Here is a 17,708-nt window from a genome sequence, read left to right as displayed (position 1 = left end):
GGTATGTGGGATTACGCCACTGGAAAGCAGGCAGACGCAGTGTGAGTGGTCCTGTGTGTGAAGCTCGTTACTCACACGTCCATCTTGTCCGTGCGCCGGCCACGCCCCCTTATTTTGCTATCATTTTAACTGACAATTGTGTGGTCATGCGACTCTGTCCTTTTTTTTCCCACATATAGAGCTTTCTTTTGGTGGTATTTGATCGCCTCTGCGGTTTTTATTTTTTGTGCTATAAACAAAAAAAGAGCGACAATTTTGAAAAAAAACAAACAATTTTTTTTACTTTTTGCTATAAAACATGTCCAGTAAAAAATTGTAAAAAATCAAATTTCTTCATCAGTTTAGGCCAATATATATTCCGCTACATATTTTTGGTAAAAAAAAAATCCCAATAAGCGCATAATGATTGTAGACGCTATAACTTTTGTGCATACCAATCAATATACGCTTATTGGGATTTTGTTTACCAAAAATATGTAGCAGAATACATATTGGCCTAAATTGATGACGTAATGTGATTTTTTTACATTTTTTAACTGGATATGTTTTATAGCAGAAGGTAAAAAATATTGTTTTTTTTTAAATTGTCAGTCTTTTTTTGTATATAGCGCAAAAAATTAAAACCACAGAGGTGATCAAATACCGGAATATCACAGTCCCGTTATAAGTCGCTGATCGCCGTCATTACTAGTAAAAAAATAATAAATAAATAACAATTCCATAAAAATATCCCATCGTTTTTAGACGCTATAACTTTTGTGCAAACCAATTGATGGGATATTTTTATGGAACTGTCATTTATTTATTCTTTTTTACTAGTAATGGCGGCGATTAGTGGCTTATAACGAGCCTGCGATATTGTGGTATTTGATCACCTCTGCGGTTTTTATTTTTTGCGCTATAAACAAAAAAAGACCAACCATTTAAGTAAACAATAATAATTTTTACTTTCTGCGATAAAACATATCCAAAAAAAATGTAAAAAATTTAATTTCTTCATCAACTTAGGCCAATATGTATTCTGCTACATATTTTTGGTAAAAAAAAATCCCAATAAGCGTATAATGATTGGTTTGCACAAAAGTTATAGCGTCTACAAATAATGGGATATTTTTATGGAATTGTTATTTTTTTATTTTTTACTAGTAATGATGGCGATCAGCGACTTATAGCAGGACTGCGATATTACAACGGATAAAATGGACACTAACTGGCACTTTTTGAGGACCAGTGACAGTGATCAGTGCTAAAGAAAATGCACTGTCACTGTACTAATGACACTGGCAGTGAAGGAGTTAACATTAGGTACGATCAAAGGGTTAAATGTGTCCCTAGGTAGTGCTTGGTTACTGTGTGGGAGGTGCTTGTACTGTGGGAAGACAGAGATTCGTGTTTCTGCTTTGCAGAAACACAGGATCACAGCCTTCCCTTGTCGCAGAACGGCGATCTGCCTTATTTACATAAGCAGATCGCCGTTCTGCCTGTGCCTTGAATGACTGGCGGGTCCCAGCGGACATCGCCTCCGCCGGACCCGCTGATTAACTCCCGCTGTGTCCAATAACAGCGGGAGCAGGTCGCCAGTGGCCCCCGAAGTTAGGGTTGCCACTTTTTCTTCAAGCCAAATTCGAACACTTTAGTGGCGCATATAAATGAAAAAAAAAAAAAAACATTTTTAGCATACACTATAGCAGGGATATGCAATTAGCGGACCTCCAGCTGTTGCAGAACTACAAGTCCCCATGAGGCATAGCAAGACTCTGACAGCCACAAGCATGACACCCAGAGGCAGAGGCATGATGGGATTTTTTGCAACAGCTGGAGGTCCGCTAGTTGCATATCCCAGCACTATAGGGTAACAGACTTGGGACTTCTTTGTGCGCTCCAAGGAGAATAGTAATGCAGCACGCATAGTGCCCCTTCACCCTCCGGTCAGGCCCTGTTCTGCGCTACACTCCGGTCTGAATAATGTGTCCGGGTTTTAGGGGGACTGAAACCTGGACACATGATTCAAAACCTGGACTGTCCGGGTGAATCCAGGACAGGTGGCAATCCTACCCGAAGTGCAGAATCATGTACCTGTATGCGATTCCGCACACAGGAGCTGACGCCCCGCAGTACATGTATGTACAGAGGTTAAATAAAAGTGAGCTGACAAGCCTTTAAAACACAGTTCGGACTGGCATGGACTTCACTAAAAAACACATCTACCACATACTCTTTTTTTTTTTCTGAAAATAATTACGGTACATACGACCATATCGAAAATAAAGGCAGTGGATGGGTTTCATCTACCTGTGATTAAACGGAGACATTGGAGAAGATAAGGGCGGGACTAATATACCGCAAAATGATTTCAGCACAAAAGAAAACAGACCTTTTACATCAAAGCTCGCTTAACTGTATTCCTATCACTGAAAATTACAGACAAAGCCTGGCGACCGAAATGGCGCTCTACGTGAATAGAATATATAACTTCGGAGGGAGAGTCACAGGGTGGCGGGCGCTCCTATGACAAAGAAACAAAGACTTTGTTATTCAATAATAATAGGACTTGCTTCAATATCATGAGTTTCTACTACATGGGTTTTTTTTTTTTTTTATTTATGCAAGAAAGTATGCAGAGACAAAAGAGGCTTTCTGTCAAACCTGTCATTAGTTACAGTACATGAAATTATTACTTTGAACATTATAATGATACATCAGAGCCGAATACAAAGACTTTTTTATTTTTAATAGAAGAACAATGCTGTTTTGGATTAGACATGTTTTGTGTTATCTCTATTGGAGTTTTCTCTTATTAGCTTATATTTCATTGAGAAGAAAGTAATTCTACTAGTCTAGAAGTCATACAATATTTTTGGCATTAGGACATTTTGTACAGCGAGGGCATAGCTCCCAACTGTTCCTGATTTTGAGGGACTGTCCCTTATTTGGAACAACCCAGATAGCAAGCAATTGTGCTGAAAATTTGAAAATGACTTACTGTATATACTCGAGTATAAGTCGATCCGAGTATAAGTCGAGGTCCTAATTTACCACAAAAAAATGGGAAAAACTTATTGACCCGAGTATAAGACGAGGGTGAGAAATGCACAGCTACTGTAAGTGGAAAAGAGGGTCAACAATGCCCATTTGCAGCCATAGGTCCCCCGAACTTCAAACTCGGTAGTTAAGGGTTCCTAGATGCCCCCTAGCTGCAGCCAAAATTTGGGGTCTCTGAACCCAAAGGGTCCCAAAATGACATTGCTGCAGATGGACACAGTTGACCGAATTTGGGGCCCCGTATCTTGGGGCCACTTAGTGCTAAGAACCCCAAATTTCGTGTGCAAACCCAGTGGAACTAGCACCATAAAATATCCAAAGCTGGGGTTTTTAGCACCAAGTGGCCCTGAGACACGGGGCCCCAAATTCGGTTCAGAAAATGTCAAGCACTTTTCTGCAGCAGAGAATGACATTTTCCGAACCGATTTTGGGGCCCCCGTATCTCGGGCCCACTTAGTGCTAGGAACTCCATCTTTGGATATGTTGTGGTACCAGTTCCACTGGGTTTGCACACCAAATTTGTTCCTAGCACCAAGTGGCCCTGAGATACGGGGCCCCAAATTCGGTTCGGAAAATGAAATTTTTTGCTGCAGAAAAGTGCTTGACTCGAGTATAAGTCAAGGGGGGCACTTTCACCACAAAAAAATGTGCTGAAAAACTCGACTTATACTCGAGTATATACGGTACCTAAACTATTGCTAGACCTGCCAGGCTTCACACGTTTGTTGCACAATTACAGCAATTCCGCATTGCATGACACCAGATCAATTTCTTTGCAAACATTCTGCAAGTCTGCTGCATGTTCTGGTTCAGTTATGTTGTGCAATAGTCATCCCACCACAGGGGGCACTGTGGCTGAATTTTCATGCTGTAGACTTGCAGAGCTCTTGCTGTAGACTCAACACTGCAACTTTGCTCTTGCTAGAGACTTGCACACAATTTGCTACAGATTGGAAAAGTGTCAACTAGAACATGTGCTTCAAGTGCTCTGTAAGTGTACAACTTGCTAGTGAAAATGTGCAGGACTTAAAATTTAACACTGCCACAAATTTGTGGCAAGTTATCCTATCTGGGAAAGACTCTCTGTCCCTCTTTCCCCCTTATTTTGGTCTGATCTATGAAGTTGTATCTCCTGCTAGGCGAACTAGGAAGCTGCCTAAGGCTCACTGCTGTGTAGGGGGCACAGCCATGGCCGCTGACCTCCCCACTAGCCTGGCTGGGGAACACAAGGGGCTGACGAATGTCTGGCAGATACAGCTGATAGGGTGGAGGAGGACAGTGGGGAGCCAGACGAGGCGGGCACAGCTGAGGAAGCGGAGGAGGACAGTGGGGAGCCGGACAAAACGGACACAGCTGAGGAGTTGGAGGAGGACAGTGAGGACCTGGACAAGGTGGGCACAGCTGAGGAGGCAGAGGAGGACAGTGAGGAGCCCGACAAGGTGGGCACAGCTGAAGAGGCGGAGGAGGACAGTGGGCAGCCGGATAAGGCAGGCACAGCTGAGGAGGCAGAGGAGGACAGTGAGGAGCCGAACAAGGTGGGCACAGCTGAGGAGGCAGAGGAGGACAGTGGGGAGCCGGACAAGGTGGGCACAGCTGAAGAGGTGGAGGAGGACAGTGGGGACCTGGACAAGGTGGGCACAGCTGAGGAGGCGGAGGAGGACAGTGGGGAGCCATATAAGGCAGGCACAGCTGAGGAGGCGGAGGAGAACAGTGGGGACCTGGATGAGGAGGGCACAGCTGAGGAGGTGGAGGAGGACAGTGGGGAGCCGGATAAGGCAGGCACAGCTGAGGAGGCGGAGGAGGACAGTGGGGAGCCGAATAAGGCAGGCACAGCTGAGGAGACGGAGGAGGACAGTGAGGAGCCAGACAAGTGGAGCACAGCTGAGGAGGCGGAGGAGGACAGTGGGGAGCCAGATAAGGCAGGCACAGCTGAGGAGGCGGAGGGGAACAGTGGGGACCTGGATGAGGAGGGCACAGCTGAGGAGGCTGAGGACAGTGGGGAGCCGGATAAGGCAGGCACAGCTGAGGAGGCGGAGGAGAACAGTGGGGAGCCAGATAAGGCAGGCAAAGCTGAGGAGGCAGAGGAGAACAGTGGGGACCTGGATGAGGAGGGCACTGCTGAGGAGGCGGAGGAGGACAGTGGGGAGCTAGACAAGGTGGGCACAGCTGAGGAGGCGGAGGAGGACAGTGGGGACCTGGACAAGGAGGGCACAGCTGAGGAGGCGGTGGAGGACAGTGGGGAGCCGGACAAGGTGGGCACAGCTGAGGAGGCGGAGGAGGACAGTGGGGACCTGGACGAGGTGGGCACCATCAGGTCTCCGGACATAGGCAAAACTATACTGCCTGGTAAGTCTGCTCTGTCTGACTCTGTTTTACGGTTGTAGTCACCCACGCCGGGCCGGGGGGGTGTGTTTGCTTAAAACTAAGTTATATGAGATCCGACCTCAATTCACTGTCATACACAACTGTAGGTCCCTGACCTATAGCACCTAACATATACTTTGGAGTCTTAGACAAACCCTCTTAACCTGAAAACCCTTTTCTTGAACAGCTGTTTAATGTTTAAATATCTTCATTTTTGATATTATATTAATCCCCTTTGAAAACCTTTTCTAAATAACTACATGTCATTTTCTTCATATTTTGGTACACATGCTCAAGTAACTTCATGGAAGTTGGACCTATGCAAGGAGGAAAACTGGATGTGCCCCCACCTGGACACAGTTTGCTCCCATTAGGGGGGTTCGGAAGTGCTGTGAGTGTGACTAGTGTCCTCAAACTGCTGTGGACCCGACTCTACCCATTGATTGTTTAGCTTTTTTTTACTGGTCTTGTACCATTTACACTGACTATGTTAAGCTATAATCCCATGTTTTTACCCTTCTGTTGATAGAACCTGGACAATGTCCTTTTTGATGGTTTGTAACTCCCATTTCTTGAAAAATGTTCAATAAAACGATGGTAAAAGAAAAGAAAGACATTTCCACATAATGAGATGGACATCTACGGCAGAATTCATAAAGGGCATCATAGACACTAGGGCTGCTGAAATTAATCGCCGAATCGATGCATCGGCATCCGACCTTCCACGATGCGGCATCGATGCTATAGCTTTAAGGCATCGAATGAGGATGACGTCATCCTCGCGCCGTGTTATGCCCCGTCTCCGCGAGCGAAGGGAGCCGAAAGCCGCCGAAGAGCCGCGGAAGTAAGCCGCGCCGGCTTTTCCTTCATGCTGCCTCTGACTTACGTCACCCCCCTGCTGCCCTGTGAGGAGCGACGCTGTATGCATGTTCGCGGGGACATGGAGCTGCTGCTGCTAAGAGTGGCGGTGGCCAGCTTGTGGAGCACGGAGCTCCGAGGAGGAGAGTGGAGCCGCGGCATGTCAAGCCAGGTAAGGGGGCCGCATGGAGGACACCTCTGCTCTTCCCCCACCTCTACACAGTGAACATGCAAATAGGGCAATAAATCTAAAAATTGTGTGCAGAGCTTTGTGGTGATAATAAATGCACAAAAAAGTCTTACTTATTCAAAGTAATTCCAGTGCTGAGTGTTCTCTGCTGTGCCATTCCTGATTTCTGGTGAATGATTTGAACACAGCAGAGAACACTCAGCACTGGAATTACTTTGAATAAGTAAGACTTTTTTGTGCATTTATTATCACCACAAAGCTCTGCACACAATTTTTTGATTTATTGCCCTATTTGCATGTTCACTGCGTAGAGGTGGGGGAAGAAGGATGGGAATTGGTCTGTGGTGACACTGGGCAGGGGAGCGCTATGGTAATCGTATTATATGGGGACAGGTTAGTGGTGAGGGGGGCGGGGTATTATTCATCTTGGATAGGACAGTCTGGCACCTCCCTTACCATGTCCAGCAGGTCTGCAGTCTCTGACCATCTCCTGTACTATGTCTGCAGTCATTGATCATCTCCTGTACCATGTCTGCAGTCTCTGACCATCTCCTGTACTATTTCTGCAGTCTCTGATCATCTCCTGTACCATGTCTGCAGTCTCTGATCATCTCCTGTACCATTTCTGCAATCTCTGACCATCTCCTGTATCATGTCTGCAGTCTCTGACCATCTTCTGTAGTCATTTGGGGGCAGTCTGGAGCTCCTCTTTAAGTTGTCTACACTGTTTACACTTTTCTACATGCAAGGAGTGTTGTCTTTTTTTTTAAGAACAGATAAAATTTAAAAAATTGAGTTCTTCTGACTACTTAATTTTTTTGGATGAAAACCACGCGCAGTAATCGTGATGCATCGTGAATCGTGGACCTGATAATCGTAATCGAATCGAATCGTGAGGCCAGTGAAGATGCGCACCCCTAATAGACACCCTATAGAATTTCCTTGGGGAGTAGCATTGAACATGTCAGTGCTTGAGCCCAATTCATCTCCTTGTTCAGGACAGATATGTGAATCTGTCTGTACTAGGGAAGGGTGTCTACATCGGACACTCCCTCCTCAGTGCACTGCAGCCATCCCTAACCACTGCGCCTATCACAGTGACAGATGCATAACTGAGGATCTTTGTACTAGATGTTGGCAGAATCTGATGAGGAACTGGGTGACTAGTTCCTGATCAAATCTGCTTCACTTTTTATTGACAGTGCACAACAGTTTGTGAATCCATAGACACTATTGAGTCTAATAGCTGCTTTTGAATCCGCCCACTGCCATATGCTGTCAATCAAAAGTAAAGCGAATTTGATTGGGAACTAGTCTACTAGTTCCCCATCAGACTTCGACCACCCAGTGACAAGTACTTTCCCCAATACGAGCATTGCCTATAATTAGGTATTGACATCACCTGGACCCCCCTTTTCAATTAGCTTTCACCTGGGGAAACCTCTCACCCAACAGCTTAATGTTTGGATGGGGATAAAGCTCTGTGCGGGAAGCTGTCACATGCACAACAGCTCAAGCACAGCCCGCTCTGAGTACTGCCATGCCTCTCTACACCAGGTCAGAGTTGGTCTCAGTTACCTCCAGTTTCCCAAAAAAGACTACTAGGGGTAAATCTTTAAGACTTTGTCTTTGCCATATCGACAGAGGTGGCAGTAGTAAGAACTACCTGAATTTCCAGACGTTACATTGTTAGGTTAAAGAAAGACACAAGTCCATCTTGTTCAACCAATAGAAAACCTCCATATGCGGAATCCTATACCCATGGTTGATCCAAAGGAAAGCCACCCCCCCCACCCAATAAAACATGAACCATCTTATCCCAGGAGGCCATAAGATATTCCCTGGAGCAACTACCCCTGTTGTTATTACCTATAAATATTACATAAACTAATATAAATTAATATCCAGTTATATTTTTGTGCATTTGGGAATGCAACCAGCTCTTTTTTTAAACAATTTATGGAACTGGCCAGAACCAGTTCCTGAGGGATTCTATTCAAATTTTCACAGCTATTACTGTGAAGAAGTCCTTCCATTTGTGAAGGTTAAATCTTCTTACCTTCAGACGTATCAAATTATTCCTCATAGCTGAGCTCCTCCATGCCTCTTTTCAGTTTCGTTGCCCTTCTCTACACTTTTTCCAGCCCCCCGATATCCTTTTTGTGAATTGGGGTCCAAAACTGAACTGCCTATTCCAGATGAGGTCTTACTAATGATTTGTACAGGGGCAAAATGACTAGACATGTGCGGTTCGTTTCATTCCAAAATAATATTTGGGCACATTTTTCATTATTCGGAGATTTGGATATATCCTAATACCCGAATTATAATATAAATACATTTTACCGAATGCTCCAAATAATGAAACGAAATTTGTCCGAATTTCGGAAATTCGAACTGAAATTTGAATCGAATTTTACATATAACTCCATTACAATTTTAACTGTACACATATTGGAGAAATCAAAGACTGTGTGTGTTATTAGAGTACGATTTTGAAATAATGCTGTTTTAGTTAAGCCAATGGTGATTTAAAGTCATTGTAATCATTTGGTAAAGATTTTTCTTTTGTTTGTTCATTTTGCCACATTCAAATAAAAAAAAAAAAAAGAATCTAAAGTTTTTGATTCGACCGATTCACAATTTATTGATATTCACTCTAAGTTTAACTACAGTTGATCTTTGTACCCTGCATAATACTTAATCCCCCTCTGGATTTTAAGCTGGATACGCAAGATATTCATTGTTATTTACATGTCTTTGACACACTTGTTTTACCCATAACAACCAATGTTCTTTGATTCCTCGATGAATGTATGATAATACTGTAATCTTGATACTGTTAACCAATAAAAAAAATTTTGGAAAAAAAAAATAATAATTTATTGATTCAAACATTTCGAATCTAAAAAAAAAAAAATCGGTAAATTCGAAAAATTCCAAATACGAAGTCCGAATACGAATCCCGAATACAAATTATATGAATCAACCGAATTTAATGAAACTAAATAACTAGATTAACGAATTGAAAACAAAACTAAGTTTATCGTCATGCACATGTCTAAAAATGACATCTCTCTCTGCAGTCCGCGCCTTTTTTAATACAAGAAAGGATTTTTCTCGCTTTGGAAACCACAGCCACAGCATGGTATTGCATGCTATTATGAAGTCTATGATCTACCAGAAGATCCAAATCCTTCTCAGCCATCGACTTCTCCAGCTGTTCTCCTCCTAGAATGTATTGATGCATGCATGTTATTGGCATTCAAGTACTTAACTTTTATCAACATTAAGCTCCATTTACCACATAGTTGCCCAATTAAATTGTGCATTGAGGTTGGCTTGAAAGTTGGAGGCATCATGTAAGGATGTTATTCCACTTTAATAGCTTGGTGTCACTGACACTAGAGCACATGGTTGCCTGAATTAGGAGAAGGTAGATCTTATGTGAACTACAGCCCGAAAAATGTTGTTAGAGCCATATTGAATTCCCCTGCCAATGTATGAGAGTCAGGTGGCCAAAGAGGACAGTTGGATATGGAGATGTAATATTTCGATATTATACAAATAATGACAAATACTGACGAGCCGTTGGATTTGACATATCAGCACTAGTTCATTCAGATTCAACTGGTGTGCAGAGGATCCAGTGAATCGGCTCAAAGCAAAAATGGGGTACCCCTTGAAATGAGGAGACATAATATGACCACTTTCAAACTAATGTGTCTTCAGAGAACTGCACACAGCTATTACAAGTTCTCTGAGGACATAAACTTGTAGAATTGGTTCAGCTACGTGGGTGTAGAGGTGTATGTTAATAGAGTAAGGTAGGCAAACGGAGGATCGTGTCATTAGCAGTAATTGGGACATGTTTTCAAATAGTCTGATCCATTGTTCCCATTGATGTGAAGTGTATGCCAAACATGGCGGAAAATGTGTATTGACTATAATCTCACATATTTGTGTACTTTACGAAAAGAGCCACCAATCTAACATGAATTGGCCATTGCTCCTTGTGTCAGAGTTGTTATTGCCCTTCCAAATCCTAATATTGTGTCCTTAGGATTCCAGTAACAACACAACATTTAAGATGAGTTCTCAAAAGTGTAATTACTGTTAAAGATAATTACATGTTAAGTATTTGTACTGATACCTGGTGATTAACCATAATAGATATTAGGTCAGAGTTGTCTTGGCAACAGTGTGCCGATATCCTAGAAATGGAGAACATGAAGGGGTCAAGCAGACAGTTACTTGAACGTGGGGAAAGGGTGCGGGGACATATGAGTAGAATGAAAGGTTAAGCGGCACACAAGATTCAGAAACCAGAAAGTTCACAGTGTTTGAAGAAAATACAACAGTTTATATTTTTTGGAAATAAAATGACATTTTAAAGTGAAGTGATTCCTCTAGGTCATAGAAATCAAAGAAAATCACAAGATAACTACTCAGTAATTTAAATAAAGTGGCTAAAGTGAAACTATAGACAAACATCAAGAGTGAAGCAGGGTTAGATGGCCCATTTCTCCTACCTCTACCTCAATTCCAGCTCTACAGTGTCAAAAAAACCTTGTCATCATTCAACACTTCCGGGTGTGTTCTATACTTGTGTACCCTTGCTGCAAGCTGGTTACTTCCTTAACTGCTATGTCACCACAGGACTCAGAAATGACATGGGGGAATCAAAGAAAGAAGCCCCAGAACTGGAACCTCCCTCTTGCCGACTGTTCAATAAAAGTTGAAAATAAGACCCCATTCATACTTGAACGATTTGAAGCATGCTCCTCAAAGAGTTTCAAAGTTCAATATCAGGCTTCCCATTATAGTCAATGCTACCCATTCACACATGTCGTTCAAAGTTTGCAAAAGTACATGAGCTTCTTTGGGGCAGAGTCACACTTTATAGGCCCCTATAAACTTCAATAGGAATGCCTGAAAAACGTAGAATGCTATTTTTTTTTAGTACAATTTCTTGCCTCTCTTTCTCCTAGTAACTAGCTCTCCATTGTCTTAAACAACAAGCTCAAACCTGAAAATGTCCAAAAATTAGTGGACAACGCACAAAACAAGCTCCAAATATTGCCTGAAAATTTTCATGTTCAAGTAAGAATGGGAGCCAAAGGCAAAATTTAATATAATATACTGTAATATCCAAAACATTCCTTTTTTGAGCCTGAGTGGTTCCTTGAGTCCCTGTTGCTACCCACCTAACGCTTCGGGTAAGGATTTAGAATTGGGTTAAGCAGATGCTTTGATTGGTTATGTTTCAGCATTTACATTTTCAGGTCCTTGGCCATGGTGTTATGGAGGAGCTATGGATCAGGCAGACCTATAATCAGTTTCTAAAATTGGTGCTCCTTAAATTGTAAGTTACCCTTTTCAGAACAAAAACGAAAGGGAGACCTAACACCTTACATTCTCCTGTCCCTGCTGTATTTACCTTCATGGGTGATGAGCTATCAGTACCCACATAGCTGCTACTGAAGGTCCCGCCCTTCCCCCTCTTCTTTCTGTAGGGCTTCTGGGATGGATCAGAGCAATTTTGATTGGTCAGTGCTGAAAGAATAAGGAGAATAGCATATATATATATATATATATATATATATATATATATATATATATATATATATATATATATATATATATATGTAGGAAGGCCAGTATGGTGGCCTGAATTTATGGGAGGAGCCCGGGGGGGGTATTTAAGCAGCCCGCTCACCTGTGGTGCTTGTCGGTTTCCTGTGCGCGATATACGTCACTAGGCCGACGATTCGTATACCAGCGTCCGCAGTTCTTATCGTGCAAGTTCCCGCACTCGCAATTTCTCTGCTCGAGAGTTTCGAAGCCCGTGTTTACCGAGTCGTACGTTCGTACCACGCGTCTGGCTTGGCTGTCGCAGGTAGGGTCCCGTCGGACTTTTGTTTTTACGCATTATAGATAGCATGTCACTAAACCGTGATATCAAACTTACGAATCACTCGCAAATTTCACGAACGTACCGCAATGTATATCACTCGTACTATCGTTATGTTACCATTTCGCGTTATCTGAGAAACCACCGCAACGCAGGCGTCGCTTCATTTCAGGCATGTCTAAGTTGTTAAACATGTGTCAGTAGACAGCCATAGCGATTCGCAAATCTTATCGAATCACGTCAGTTCGATACCAATCATTTCTCATTTCTGAACGTTTCTAAATACATTTCTAACATTTCAAACCATTTCGATTCATTTCTCATTTCAGTCACATACCGCGCTCCGATTCGAATCCAGTCGCACCTAAAGATGCACCGATTCGCTCCGGTGTGCCCCAGTAGTTACGGCCTCATTTCAGTACATGCTCCAGAGTCACGTCATTTTTAGTCGCTTTCGACTCATCGATTCATACCTCTGTCATGGTTATCATTTCATTGCCACGTACCACGCTCCGATACGAATTCAGTCGCATGGAAATGCACCGATTCGTCTCGGCGTGCCCCAGGTATTTGCCACATTTCAGTACATACTCCAGAGTCCGATTCGCAGTCAGTCGCTATAGCGGCATGATCGATTCGCGCCTCTGTCATGGCAACAAATGTTACACCTGCACTTACCGCGCTCCGGTTCGAATCCAGTCGCATCTTCGATGCACCGATTCGTTACGGCGTGCCCCAGGGCCCGGCCTCATTTCTGAACATGCTCCAGAGTCCAGTTCATTGTCAGTCGTAGTTTGCGGCTCACCGATTCGTGCCTCTGTCATGGGAATCATTTCAACTGTCACGAATCACGCTTCGATTCGAATCCAGTCGCATCCATGATGCAACGATTCGTCCCGGCGTGCCCCAGGTACTTTCGGCCACATTTCAGTACATGCTCCGGAGTCCGGTCGTTGTCAGTTGCAATCGCGACATGATCGACTCGTGCCTCTGTCATGGCACGTGCCTCTACCAGGACAAATCATTTCATTCATTTCATCATTTCACTCATTTCACTGTCACATACCGCTCCCCGATTCGAATCCAGTAGCATCTGAGATGCACCGATTCGTCCCGGCGCGCCCCAGTTGTCTTGGCCTCATTTCATTCGTACTCCATAGTCCGACTCGTCATTTGTCGCAGTCGAAAAAAAAAAAAAAATATATATATATACAAAAAAAAAACATATATGTATATATATATATATATATATATATATATATATATATATATATATATGTATATATATATATATACATATATAAATTAAGTAGTATAAATAAAACGCTTGGGCCTCAGCCAACACCTGCATCAGAACTTGGTTAGCTATCAGTTGCGGCATAACCAATTCGTGCCTTTGCCAGGGCAAACATTTCACGGTTACATACCACACTCCAATTCAAATCCAGTCGCATCCGTGATGCACCAATGTACTCCGGCATGCACCAGCGTTTCTTTTGCCTCATTTCAGTACATGCTCCAGAGTCTGGGTCGCTGTCAGTTGCAGCTGCGGCACGACCGATTCGTGCCTCTGTCATGGCGAAACTTTTTCATTCATTTCACTCTAAGGCAAACATTTCATTTATTTCGTTGTCGCATGCCGAGCCCCGATTCAAGTTCAGGGCATCCATCAGACATCGTTTCATCCTGGCAAGCCCCAGTTGGCGCGGCCTCATTGGCGCAGTCAAGGCACACCAATTCGTGCCTCTGTCATGGCACAAACAGTTCACTCATTTATTTAATGCCATGCACCTGTCGCTTAAACATGTTACAATTTACCTTTCAAACCAGGTAGTCAAACCCTCCACCGGTTCTCATCTGTCATTTCCTCTAGGTCAGTCAAAAAAAAAAAAAAAAAAGGGGGGGGGCCACACCCTGTCTTCCTTCGAAGCTCAGTCATGGTCCCGATTCATTCGTTAAAACCTTCGCCTCGCTACTATACCCCCTCATAGTCACAGCACATCCAAGTATAACTTTTTGCAATCGTCACAAATACGCATCCAAACACAACTTCTTGCATTTCATTGCAAGCACACATCGAAACATAACTTCTTGCTATTGTTGCAAGCACACATCCCATGACTTCTTGCAATCGTTGCAAGTATGCATCCAAACAGAACGTCTTGCAATCGTTGCAAGCACACATCCAAGCACAACTTCTTGCTATCATTTCAAACACGCATCCAATCATAAAACTTCTTGCAAACGTTGCAGGCATGCATTCAAGCATAACTTCTTGCAGTCGTTGCGAGTACGCATCCAAGCTTAAACCCTTGCAGTCTTGCAAGCACATGCAGCAATACGAACTTTTCACAGCCACTACAAACACATCTCCACCGACAGAAACCCCCTTGCAATCGTTGCAAGCACACATTCAAGCACAAATCTTACAATCATTACAAAACATGCATCTTAGCATAACTTCTTGCAAACGTTGCAAGCATGCATCCAAGCATAACTTCTTGTAATCATTGCAAGCACGCATCCAGTCACAACTTCTTGCAAAAATGTTGCAGGGACACACCCAAGCATAATTTCTTGCAATCATGGCAAGCATGCATCCAAACACAACTTTATAATCGTTGCAGACACGCATCCAAGTATAACTCCTTGCAGCCCGTGCAAGCACATGCAGTAATACGGACTTCCCGCAGTCACGGCAAACACATCACCATTGACACAAACTCCCTGGCAATTGTTGCAAACACGTATTTAAGCACAACTCTTGCAAGGGCTCGCATCTCAGCATGACTTCTTGCAATCAGTACACATTTCCAGTGGCACACAATCAGTCACACATCATTCTTCTGTGGCACTTAATCGGCCACTTGTCTCCAGTGGCATTTCATACGAGCCACTCATCAATTTCTGTGTCATTTCTCGCTTAGGTCAGTTGAGTTCAGGTTCCATCCCCGCACCAGGTATCGTATTGCCACACACAGCTGGCTCCTCATAACATCATCAGACTATACCTAGCCATCATCCAGCATTTCTTGCCCTCACAGGACCCCAGAGAGTCATCCGTGTTTACGGCTCATACAGTAGGATCCTTTCTACGTGGCGTCCAGAAGCATCAGCCCATAGCTAAATGGCAAACGCTTGCCCATCACAACAGCCATCTTCAGGGACATGTCAAAACCTCAGACATTCCCCAGTCTAGTCATACAAGCAGCCATCTACCTGGCCCTCTGTGGTTTTCTACGGCCTAACAAATTCACTTTACTGGCACAGGCAGCCAGGTACTACGTAGACACAACTTGACTCGCTGGTAATACCTTTATGTCCTTCAGCTTGTAGTCTCAAAAAACTCAATAATCCGGAACCGAGGTCTACAATAACCTCCTCCGAATTAACGAATACCACGCAGGCCAGCCTCCCCCTTGACAAACTGACCCGTATCAGGTTAGTTCCCCAAGACTTCACCCATACACGGGTGTGTACTAACAAGTAGCTGCAGTCTTTCCTAAGAATGTGGACCTATCAATGTCGGAAGGTCCCGTACTACGTGGATCGGTGTATCAATGATTATACCTTAACTCTAGGGTCTTATCACCTACGTCGCCCTTGTCACCCCAGGTAGCGACAGATGCCACAGCCACCACAGGCTTCGCGGCAATTTTTGGCCATCATCGGTTTACAAGTACATGCCCCCCAGAGACACTCCTAAAACCCCGGGTTTACCCGGACTTCCTCCCTCTTCAAGTTACACCCGGTCATGGCAACCGCTTAACTCCAGGGTCTTAACTGGACAGGACAGGCCATGGCTTGCCACCGACATCCGGTCCGAGGCGAGCCTCTTAATGAAGCCAGGTCCGCATCGCTCTGTGATGTCCTTCCTGCGCATGCTGGTGTAATTATCTTGGCAACACCAGTTTAATGTCCACTGCATGTTCGTTCCAGGCTGCCATCTTCTGGGACAGGTCTACTATATTAACCAGTACGCTATTGGGCCTTCTCCCCAGTTTGGTCATACAAGCAGCCAATTACTTGGCCTATCTCGGGTTCTGGCGGCCCAGCGAGTTCACCTGCAGCAATCCCGCAGGCCAAGTTCTGTGTAGTTGGCTCGCTGCCAACACCATTTCATCCTCCACCCTGCAGTGTCCAAAACCCAGCAATCAAGCTCCAGGATAGACATCCATCTCCATAAAGTAAACAACGTCCGGGGGCCAGTAACCATACTCGACCGCCTACTGTCACTCCTACCAGAACACTCAAACTCTAGTCCCCTATTACCTTTCGGCCAACCCTCGAGTGCCTGCCAGTTCATCAAACACCTGGGGTTCTTCTACGCTGCCTACACCTCGACCCCAGTCAGCACTCCAGTCACTCTTTAGTATTGGGGCAGCCTTGGCAGCATGTCGGCACGGGTCCCAGACCACGTCATCAAGAGACTTAGCAGGTGAAACTCTGCCTACCTCGCCCGGTACGTCCCCACTCCTTAGGTGGAAACGGCACAAGCATTTACCAAACTTACTCAAATAAATAAAGCCAGAACTAATAAAACCACACCCCTACCTGAATGTTTTTGCCCCCTTATTCTGGCATACCGACCAGCAGACCAAGGCACACTTTCAGGTCCATTTCATATGGTAAGTCCACACTTCCAGGTCTATTTCCGATGGTAAGTTTTATGTTAACTACAATGTTATCTATGTCCATGTCGGACATAGGGCTCCACCCATAAGTAGGAAGGCCAGTATGGTGGCCTGAATTTATGGGAGGAGCCCGGGGGGTATTTAAGCAGCCCGCTCACCTGTGGTGCTTGTCGGTTTCCTGTGCGCGATACCCACCCTCCCATCCCCATTTCAAGGCATTCATTTCATTCATTCATTTCTCTCTACAGAATAATCATTTCTTAAACTAGGGTATGCCCCCTTATTCTGGCATACCGACCAGCAGACCAAGGCACACTTTCAGGTCCATTTCATATGGTAAGTCCACACTTCCAGGTCTATTTCCGATGGTAAGTTTTATGTTAACTACAATGTTATCTATGTCCATATCGGACATAGGGCTCCACCCATAAATATATATATATATACATATATATATATATATATATATATACATATATATATATATATATATATATATATATATATATATATATATATATATATATATATATATATATACACACTGTGCCTTTGAAAAAAAAAGTATTCATACCCCTTGCAATCTTCCACATTTTGCCATGTTACAACCAAAATGTACATTTATTTTATTGGGATTGTATGTGATATTCCAACACAAAGTGGCACATAATTGTGAAGTGAAAGGAAAATGATAAATGGTTTTCAA

The sequence above is a fragment of the Aquarana catesbeiana genome, linkage group LG05, assembly GCF_042186555.1.
Source record: "Aquarana catesbeiana isolate 2022-GZ linkage group LG05, ASM4218655v1, whole genome shotgun sequence".
NCBI lineage: Eukaryota > Metazoa > Chordata > Amphibia > Anura > Ranidae > Aquarana > Aquarana catesbeiana.
This window is presented reverse-complemented; position numbering follows the sequence as displayed.